Source organism: Artemia sp. Qi Xiang Cuo, unplaced genomic scaffold, assembly GCF_049724085.1.
Source record: "Artemia sp. Qi Xiang Cuo unplaced genomic scaffold, ASM4972408v1 HiC_scaffold_22, whole genome shotgun sequence".
In the NCBI taxonomy this organism is placed as follows: domain Eukaryota; kingdom Metazoa; phylum Arthropoda; class Branchiopoda; order Anostraca; family Artemiidae; genus Artemia; species Artemia sp. Qi Xiang Cuo.
This window is the reverse complement of record NW_028297431.1, coordinates 5,375,503-5,383,748: the sequence shown is the minus strand read 5'-3', so window position 1 is coordinate 5,383,748 and position 8,246 is coordinate 5,375,503. Positions and strand designations below refer to the sequence as shown.

Here is an 8,246-nt window from a genome sequence, read left to right as displayed (position 1 = left end):
TGTGTGTGTGTGTGTGTGTGTGTGTGTGTGTGTGTGTGTGTGTGTGTGTGTGTGTGTGTGTGTGTTTGTGTGTGTGGGTTTATGGGTGAGTTGGTCTGTGTGTTTGTTTGGTCGGTTGTTGGAGCATGGGTGTGTGTGTTTGTTTGTGTTTCTGTCTGTTTCTGTTTGTTTCTGTATGTGTTTCTTTGTGATTTTGTCTGGGTTTTACTGTGTTTGTTTTTGGGGGTATTTGTGTGTAAGCCGTTACCAAAGCCTAAAAGTAAAGTACAAATTAAAATCAGTCAAAAAAAGAAGAAAATCAAGCCATTTGGTTTTGATTTTGGAAAATGTCCAAAAAGTGTCCTTTTTTTTAAAGTTGCCTTTTTGACTCAATAGTGTCCCTGTATCCTTCAAAGTAAAAAAGTGTCCAAAAGCCACTAAAAGTGTCCATAAATTTTTAAAGAAAATTCGCAATTGAAAAGGGGATTTTGCACCCAACTTATGTTAATTTCTGCTCGTTTTGAGTTTGACTCGATTATTTCCTACAAGTTAAATTAGAATGAAAATCAAGAATTTAGCATATTTTAAGTTTAAAATGAAAAGTATTCATATGAAAGAAAATAAAATTGGGAAGACATAGGGGGTTTGCTCGTTTTGAGTTTGCTTCGATTATTTCCTGCAAGTTAAGTTAGAATGAAAATATTCGCAAGTTTTTTTTTATTTATTTATTTAATTATGTAAATGATCAAAAGTTATTACTTTACTAAAATAAATAATTAAAGTTAACAATCTTTATTAACTTAAATTTAATTTCCATTTCAGGGAATACAAAATGACAGAAAGATGTTTCATTAGCCTCGCTGAAATACCTGGAATTCGGAGACAATTGAAGTCCTCTACAGTAGTGATAAACAAACTAACAGAATATGATTTAAAGTCCTGTGCTCTGCTGGCATCAGGGCAAAAGCTGAAAAGAAAACTTAGAAACTCTGAGGCTACGGAAACGAAGTGGTTGGTTGAAAAAGGAAAGACAGGTGGTAATGAAGAAGACAGAAGCCCTGTAAAGAAGCTGAGGCTAAAAATAAGTTCCACAAGCGATACATCTTCAATGGCACATTCTAAAAACTGCATTCCAATATCGGATAAACCTCTTGAAACAGAAATCTTGCCAGATAATTATACTTGTATAAGTGAAGTAGATTTGTCTAATATTTGTTCAATCAAAGTTTAGCATGAATGGGAAATTATGTTTTTTATATACCCAAAAATATCGTAGGAATTTGCCAGTGAGAAATGGATTGAATTTGTTTACTTTTTAAGTTTCTTTTGGAAGATATTAAACTTTTTTAAGATTATTTGCTTATGGTTTCTTTTTTCAATTTGAAGGGTTTCTTTTAAAAGAATCTTTTCATAGGTGACGTTTTGCATCAAAAACTCTTCTTAGGAAGTTTCCCGCAGTGTTTAGACAGCATTGAGCTGGTAAACAGTTAAAAGAGCAAGAAAAAAAAGCTCATATCTGCAAAAATCTGCAACTTTGTATTTTTTGCCAGAAGAAAAATAGACGAATATAGAAGTTAGTTACGTAAATTAATTTGTAAAGACATCCATTTAGCAAAAGAAAAGTAAAATTTTTATGAAAATAAAAGTTGCATTAACTAAAAACGATCAGAAATTAAATAAAAAAAAGTTTTTTAAACTGAAAGTATGGAGCGACATTAAAACGAACAGAAATAAAATCTGCAACTTTGTATTTTTTGCCAGAAGAAAAATAGACGAATATAGAAGTTAGTTACGTAAGTTAATTTGTAAAGACATCCATTTAGCAAAAGTAAATTAAAATTTTTATGCAAATAAAAGCTGCATTAACTAAAAAACGATAAGAAATTAAATAAAAAAAAAACAAGTTTTTAAAACTGAAAGTATGGAGCGACATTAAAACGAACAGAAATTATTCCCTATATGAAAGGGACTGCCCCCTCCTCAACGCCTTACTAAAATAATTTATTACTTTACTAAAATAAATTATTACTTTACTAAAATAAATTATTACTTTACTAAAATAATTTATTACTTTACTAAAATAAATTATTACTTTACTAAAATAAATTATTACTTTACTAAAATAAAAAATTACTCTACTAAAATAAATAATTACTTTACTAAAATAAATTATTACTTTACTAAAATAAATTATTAGTTTACTAAAATAAATTATTACTTTACTAAAATAAATTATTACTTTACTAAAATGAATAATTACTTTACTAAAATAAATTATTACTTTACTAAAATCAATAATTACTCTACTAAAATAAATAATTACCTTGCTAAAATAAATTATTACTTTACTAAAATAAATTATTACTTTACTAAAATAAATTATTACTTTACTAAAATAAATTATTACTTTACTAAAATAAATTATTACTTTACTAAAATAAATTATTACTTTAGTAAAATAAATAATTACTTTACTAAAATAAATTATTACCTCCTTGCTACTCAACCCAATTTAACTAATCCCCGTGTAACTGAATCCGTATGTAACTGAATCCTCGTGCAAGTGAACCCTCGTGCAACTAAACTCCCTCAAAACACTTTTCAGCCATTTCTTGTTAATTTTTTTTTATTTCTAAACTATTTAAAATTGACAACACTGTGCAAATTATCACTTGTGTATTATACAATACCCATTCATTCCATCTCCTCCAAAACACTTTTCGGTCATTTCTTGTTAAAATTATCCAATCTCTATCTCCGATTGCTTCTTTTTAAATTGACAATACTTTTCAAACGTTACTTATGAATTATACAGACCACATCGGCGAGGTAAAGCTAGGTCAAGTCACAATGTCATTCAATCGTTACTTTTCAATTAAGATATTGAATACTTTCTAACAATGTTTCTTGTAAGCATCCCATTCTTTAATTACCCGTGAGGCATTCTTAACCATCGCAATACCTTTACGCAAATATCTTTTCGCAAAAAAATCGCAAATATCGTAAACTAAAGAAGTAATTACGTTTTTCAAAAATTCTTGTTAAAATTATCCAATTCCTTTTATTCAAATCCTAATCACCAATCAATTTATACTCATTCCTCTCAGAAAACCCGTGTGGTAAGGTAAGTATCGTTCATTGTAATAGGCAAATGGCCATGGTAACCCAATTACTTGAAAATATACACGCATATCCATGCCTCAGGCTTGTGAAAGCGCATGTATATCTTTAAGTAATTGGGGCCTTACTACCGTTTTGGGTTTGAATTTTCACAGATATTTGTATCTCCTGAGGTTAAGTTTAAAATTGCCTTTACTTTTCTCTGAAAAATTTATTTTTCGGAAAGTTTTTTTTAATTAATATCTCAAAATATTTATTGGATTTATTTGGGGAAATGGAGGCTTGAGAGGGGCGTTAGTTGCCCTCCAATCACTTTCAACTATCAAATAGGGTACTAACCCTTTCAATTTGCAATCGAATGAGCCTTTTTTGAAGTTTCTATGACAACATTTTCTATAAAAAAAAACTTTTATGCCCCCAGGGCAAAACTTACAACCATTGCCTTAAAGGTGTGAGAGGGGGGTTAGTAAAAAAGTAACTAAGTGACGGTACTATACCGTTATGGTCCAAACCGACGGTGCTGTTCTCCGTTTCGCAGCCCTTCAGCCATGAAGTGCAATGGACGGCTGGAGGCCAGCCATCCTGCGTTGATCTCCGTTTCGTTGCCCTTCAGCCAGGAAGTGCAATTGGGCGCTGGAGGCCAGCCATCCTGTGCTTTTACACACCCTTCCTGCTTACCTTTCCCAGATTTTTCCAGGTACCCATTTAGAGCTGGGTTGACTCTGGCTAAGCTTACAGAGTAACACCGCTGACCCGCGTCCCCAGACCCAAATAACTAGCCACGCCAAGGATCGAACCCGTGCCCCTTGGGACAATTAACTCTCAAACCAGCGCACGTCCACTTAGCCAGGATGGCTAAGGGAGTTGAGAGGGGGGTTAGTTTCCCTCCAATCACGTTAAAAGGGCACAGGCTCTTTCAGTTTCTAATCGAATGAGGTCTTTTTTGAAGTCTACGAAAACGCTTTGTATAAAAACCTGATATGCCCTCAGGGCATAACTGACCACCCATGCCCTGAGGGCTGTGAGTAGCTGCCATCCTCAAAGACCTAGTTTCAAAAACTTTCAACTACGTTGAACAAAATGGCTACCTAAATTTTTTAATGGGTGTGTGAGTAAAAAGTGGGCATACGAGGGGGGTTAGTTGCCGTCCAATCAGAATCGACTATTAAAAAGGGCACTATCCCTTTCAATTTCCAATAAAATGAGCTTTTTTCAAGTTTCTAAGACGACAAATTCAATAAACATTATGTGCCCTCAGGGCATAACTCACAACCCTTGCCCTGAAGGCTCTATGGGGGCTATCAAACAACGTTGAGCAAAATGAATTTCTCAAAATTTTGATTGCATGGGTTTGGGGAATTGGTGGGTGTGAGAGGGGGTTGATTGCCCTCCAGTTACTTTCATCTATTAAAAAAGGCACTAGCCCTTTCAATTTTCAATCGAGTGAACCTTTTTGAAGTTTTACGACGATGCTTTCTATTAAAAACCTATATGCCACCAGGGCATAACTTACAACCCTTGCTCTGAGGACTGTAGGGGGAGTTTCATCCTCAAAGACATATTTTCCGTGCCTTTCAACTACGTTGAACAGAATTTTCATCTAAAAATTTTGATTGGATGTGTTTGGGGGGATGGTTGGTGTGAGAGGGGGGTTAGCTGCCCTCCAATTACTTTCGACTATTAAAAAGGCTACTAGCTCTTTGAATTTCTAATCGAATAAGCCCTTTTTGAAGTTTCAACGAAAATATTTTCCATAAAAACCTTATATGGCCTCAGGGCATAACTTAAAACCCTTGCCCTGAGAGGTTTGCGGGGTTGTCATCCTCAAATAACTAATTTCAAGATCTTTCAACTACGTTAAAAAAAATGGCTGTCTAAAAATTTTGATTGAATATGTTTGGGGAAATGGTGGGCATGAGAGGGGCTAGTTATCTTCCAATTTACTTTCAACTATTAAAACAGGCTTTAACTACTCCAATTTCCAATCGAATGATCCCCTTTTCAAATTTCTACGACAAAGCTTTAAATAAAAACCGCAGCCCTGAAGACTGTGCGGGGAGCGTTCTGCTCAAAAGATAATAATTTCCAGAACTTTCAACTGCGTTGAACTAAATGGCATCTCTTTGGTTTTATGTGTCTGGGGAAATGGTGGGCATGAACGGGGTGTTAGTTGCCTTCCAATCATTTTTGACTATCAAAAAGGAATCTAGACATATCCATTTCCAATCGAATAAGACGTTTTTGAAGTTTCTATGACAACGCTTTCTATAAAAACCTTATATGACCTCAGGGTATAACTTACAACCCCTGCCCTGAGGGGCAAATCATCTCAAACCCTCAAATCTTTAGAGTGTTAAACAATAATATAAAAATATTTAATTATAAATGGTTCGAAAAAGAGAAAATAAATAAAAATTGATTTAAGAATTTGACTAGTTTAAATATGAATGACGGTATAAATAACATAAATAAGAGGACCAATATGCGTAATAATGATGTTGCTTTTTATAATTATATGATAAAACAAGCAATTTATAATATAAAGAGGGATTTTGTAATTGTACCCATTGATAAAGCGAATAATAATTTTGCAATAATTTGTCAGAAGCTTTATTGTGATGTTTTAACAAAGGAGCTTAGTACAACAAATACATATAAAAAGGTTCAAGATGTTAATAATAGTCTATTGATCGGAATAGAGGATATATTTTTCAAAAAAATTAATATTAAGGTTAATGATAATGATAAAAATTTTCCGTTTTTATATTGGACGGCAAAATTTCATAAAAATCCCCCGAAACCACGCTTAATTGCGGGGGCAGCAAGGTGCCCGACCAAAGTTGCGGCTACTGACTTGTCGTGTATTTTAGGAGAAATCAAAAATAAGTTTGAGGCATATTGTTCGGGAATTAAAAAAATTTCTAAGTTTAATCCATACTGGATTGTTAATAATTCGCTGCAATCAATAGACTCTCTTGCTTCATTTTCAGCCAAAAGAGTGGACTCGTTTGATTTCACTACATTATATACAAATTTACCCATTAATTTAGTATTTATAAATTTAAAAAAGATTATTAAGAAAGATTTTATTTTGTCTAATTTGCCCTTTTTAAAAATTGATGCGTATAATAAGAAGGCAAGATGAACTAATTATTTTAATAGTACAACTAGCTCAAGATGTTATAGCCTAGATATGATTTTTGATCTACTAGAATTTGTTCTATTTAATGCTTATATAAAATTTAATGGCAATCTATATTATCAAAGTAATGGAATTCCTATGGGGGGTAATGCCAGTCCAGTTATAGCGGACCTATTTCTAAATTATTTAGAGTACGATTATATGACGGATAAAAATAATCCAAGTAATATAAAGTATTTGCTCTCAAATAATAAAATATATTTAGATGACCTTCTGGTGATAAATTGTTCAAATTTTTTAGAGATTGCAAGTAAAATATATTCACCAGAGTTAAAGCTGGAATCCAGTAATGGAAATGGCAAATATGACCATTTTCTAGATTTAGAGATTAATGTGATACCTAATAATACAATAAATTTTAAAATATATAATAAAACAGACGATTTTAATTTTGAAATAGTTAATTTTCCATTTCCAAAAAGTAATATTTATTCAAATATAACATTCATCGTATTTTTCCCAACTATTTAGATATGCAAGAATTTGTACATCGATTTTAGAAATAGATGTATGTTACTTAGCAAGAAGCTAATCATAAGAGGTTTTTCCGCCAATAAACTTGCTTGGCAATTTAAAAAGCTTTGTTTTAAGTACAGTCAGCTTTTACATAAGTATAATAAAAGTTATCAAGATATCTTGAATGATATTTTACGGTGACTGATTGACGGAACTGGTTTATCTTCCCGGTTGTTGAGTGTTGGATTGCGACATTTGTGGTAAAGATTATGGTGGAATACTCGGAATTTAATTCTTAGAATGTGAGTGAAAGGGAAACTGTTCCGGGTGGAGGACTAGTGTTATTTATTTCTTTGTATTTAAATCGGTTGAAGTTCGGCTCTCAGTTTTACTTGAAGGTTGGTTAAGAATGTTTGAAAATATTTTTCTGGGGTATATATTTTTATTTTTTGGATATTTCGGATTTTGTTTATGTTTATTCCATTGGTGGCACTATATAGGGGTATGCCGGATTATGCCATGGCGCGCTCAATTGCCTGGGTAATGAAATTTCAGCGCCGAAACCCATTTAGGCAATGAGTTTTCATCTGACGAGCCCCGATATATGGCGATCACCTTGGGAATATAATGTTTTTGTAGATTTAAGGTGCTATAGCTTGGTTTTGGAACATTGATGTATGCTTATTGATGCTGATTTTGCTCTATTTTAGACTTGAGTTTCGGAATGTCGGATTGGTTATACTGTCTTGTCCTGGGGAACTGGATGGGTGAGTAGGGTTTAGACCTTGTTCAAGTGCTCATTTATTTACGTTACTAAAGTAGGAAGACAGTTTTTTTTTTTTTTTTTGCCAGGTGATTACCGTAATACACTATATAGATATATACTGCTGCAAGGGTCTTAACTTCATCCAAAATACTGGTAAAAGGGGTTTATTTTAATATACATGTGGCATAGTTCTGGAATCTTCAACTCACCCACATATTTCCATCTTTGAGGGAACTCCTTACTGATTTCATTAACCATTACTAGGAACAAAAGAAAACAAAAAAATTAATATTTAATATTAGTTCTGTCCCAGCCTCTACTTCCATTTAGCCATTACGTATTAAGCCCCACTCCCTCCCTCTCTCTTTTTTCTTTGTCGTGTATTGGCTTTATCTAAATATATACTCTAGACAGATTGAGAAAGAAGTTGATTCCCTTCGTGACTGGCTTTCTGTAGTGCACATCTAACAAAAAAAGTTTTTAGCCTCCGTACAGATAATCATTAAAGTAAAACTTCTTATATTTATAAGATTTTTACTTCCCTGCCGAGGTTCTACTCCCCCCCCTGAAGGCCCGCTAATTGGCTTAGAAGTAGGTACATATATGTTTGCTAGTATTTAAATACATGCAATTACTATATTGAGAAAATTTATAAAAAACCTGTTTTTAAAAAGCTGATGTTTAAAATACAGCATAAGTAATTTTAAACGTTGCCCAACAAAA

General features: G+C 32.8%; 1 pseudogene; it reads left to right on the top strand.

Moving 5' to 3' along the window:
• The window catches only part of LOC148939086 (uncharacterized), a 38,916-nt pseudogene that overhangs the window by 7,842 nt on the left and 22,828 nt on the right, over positions 1–8,246 (top strand).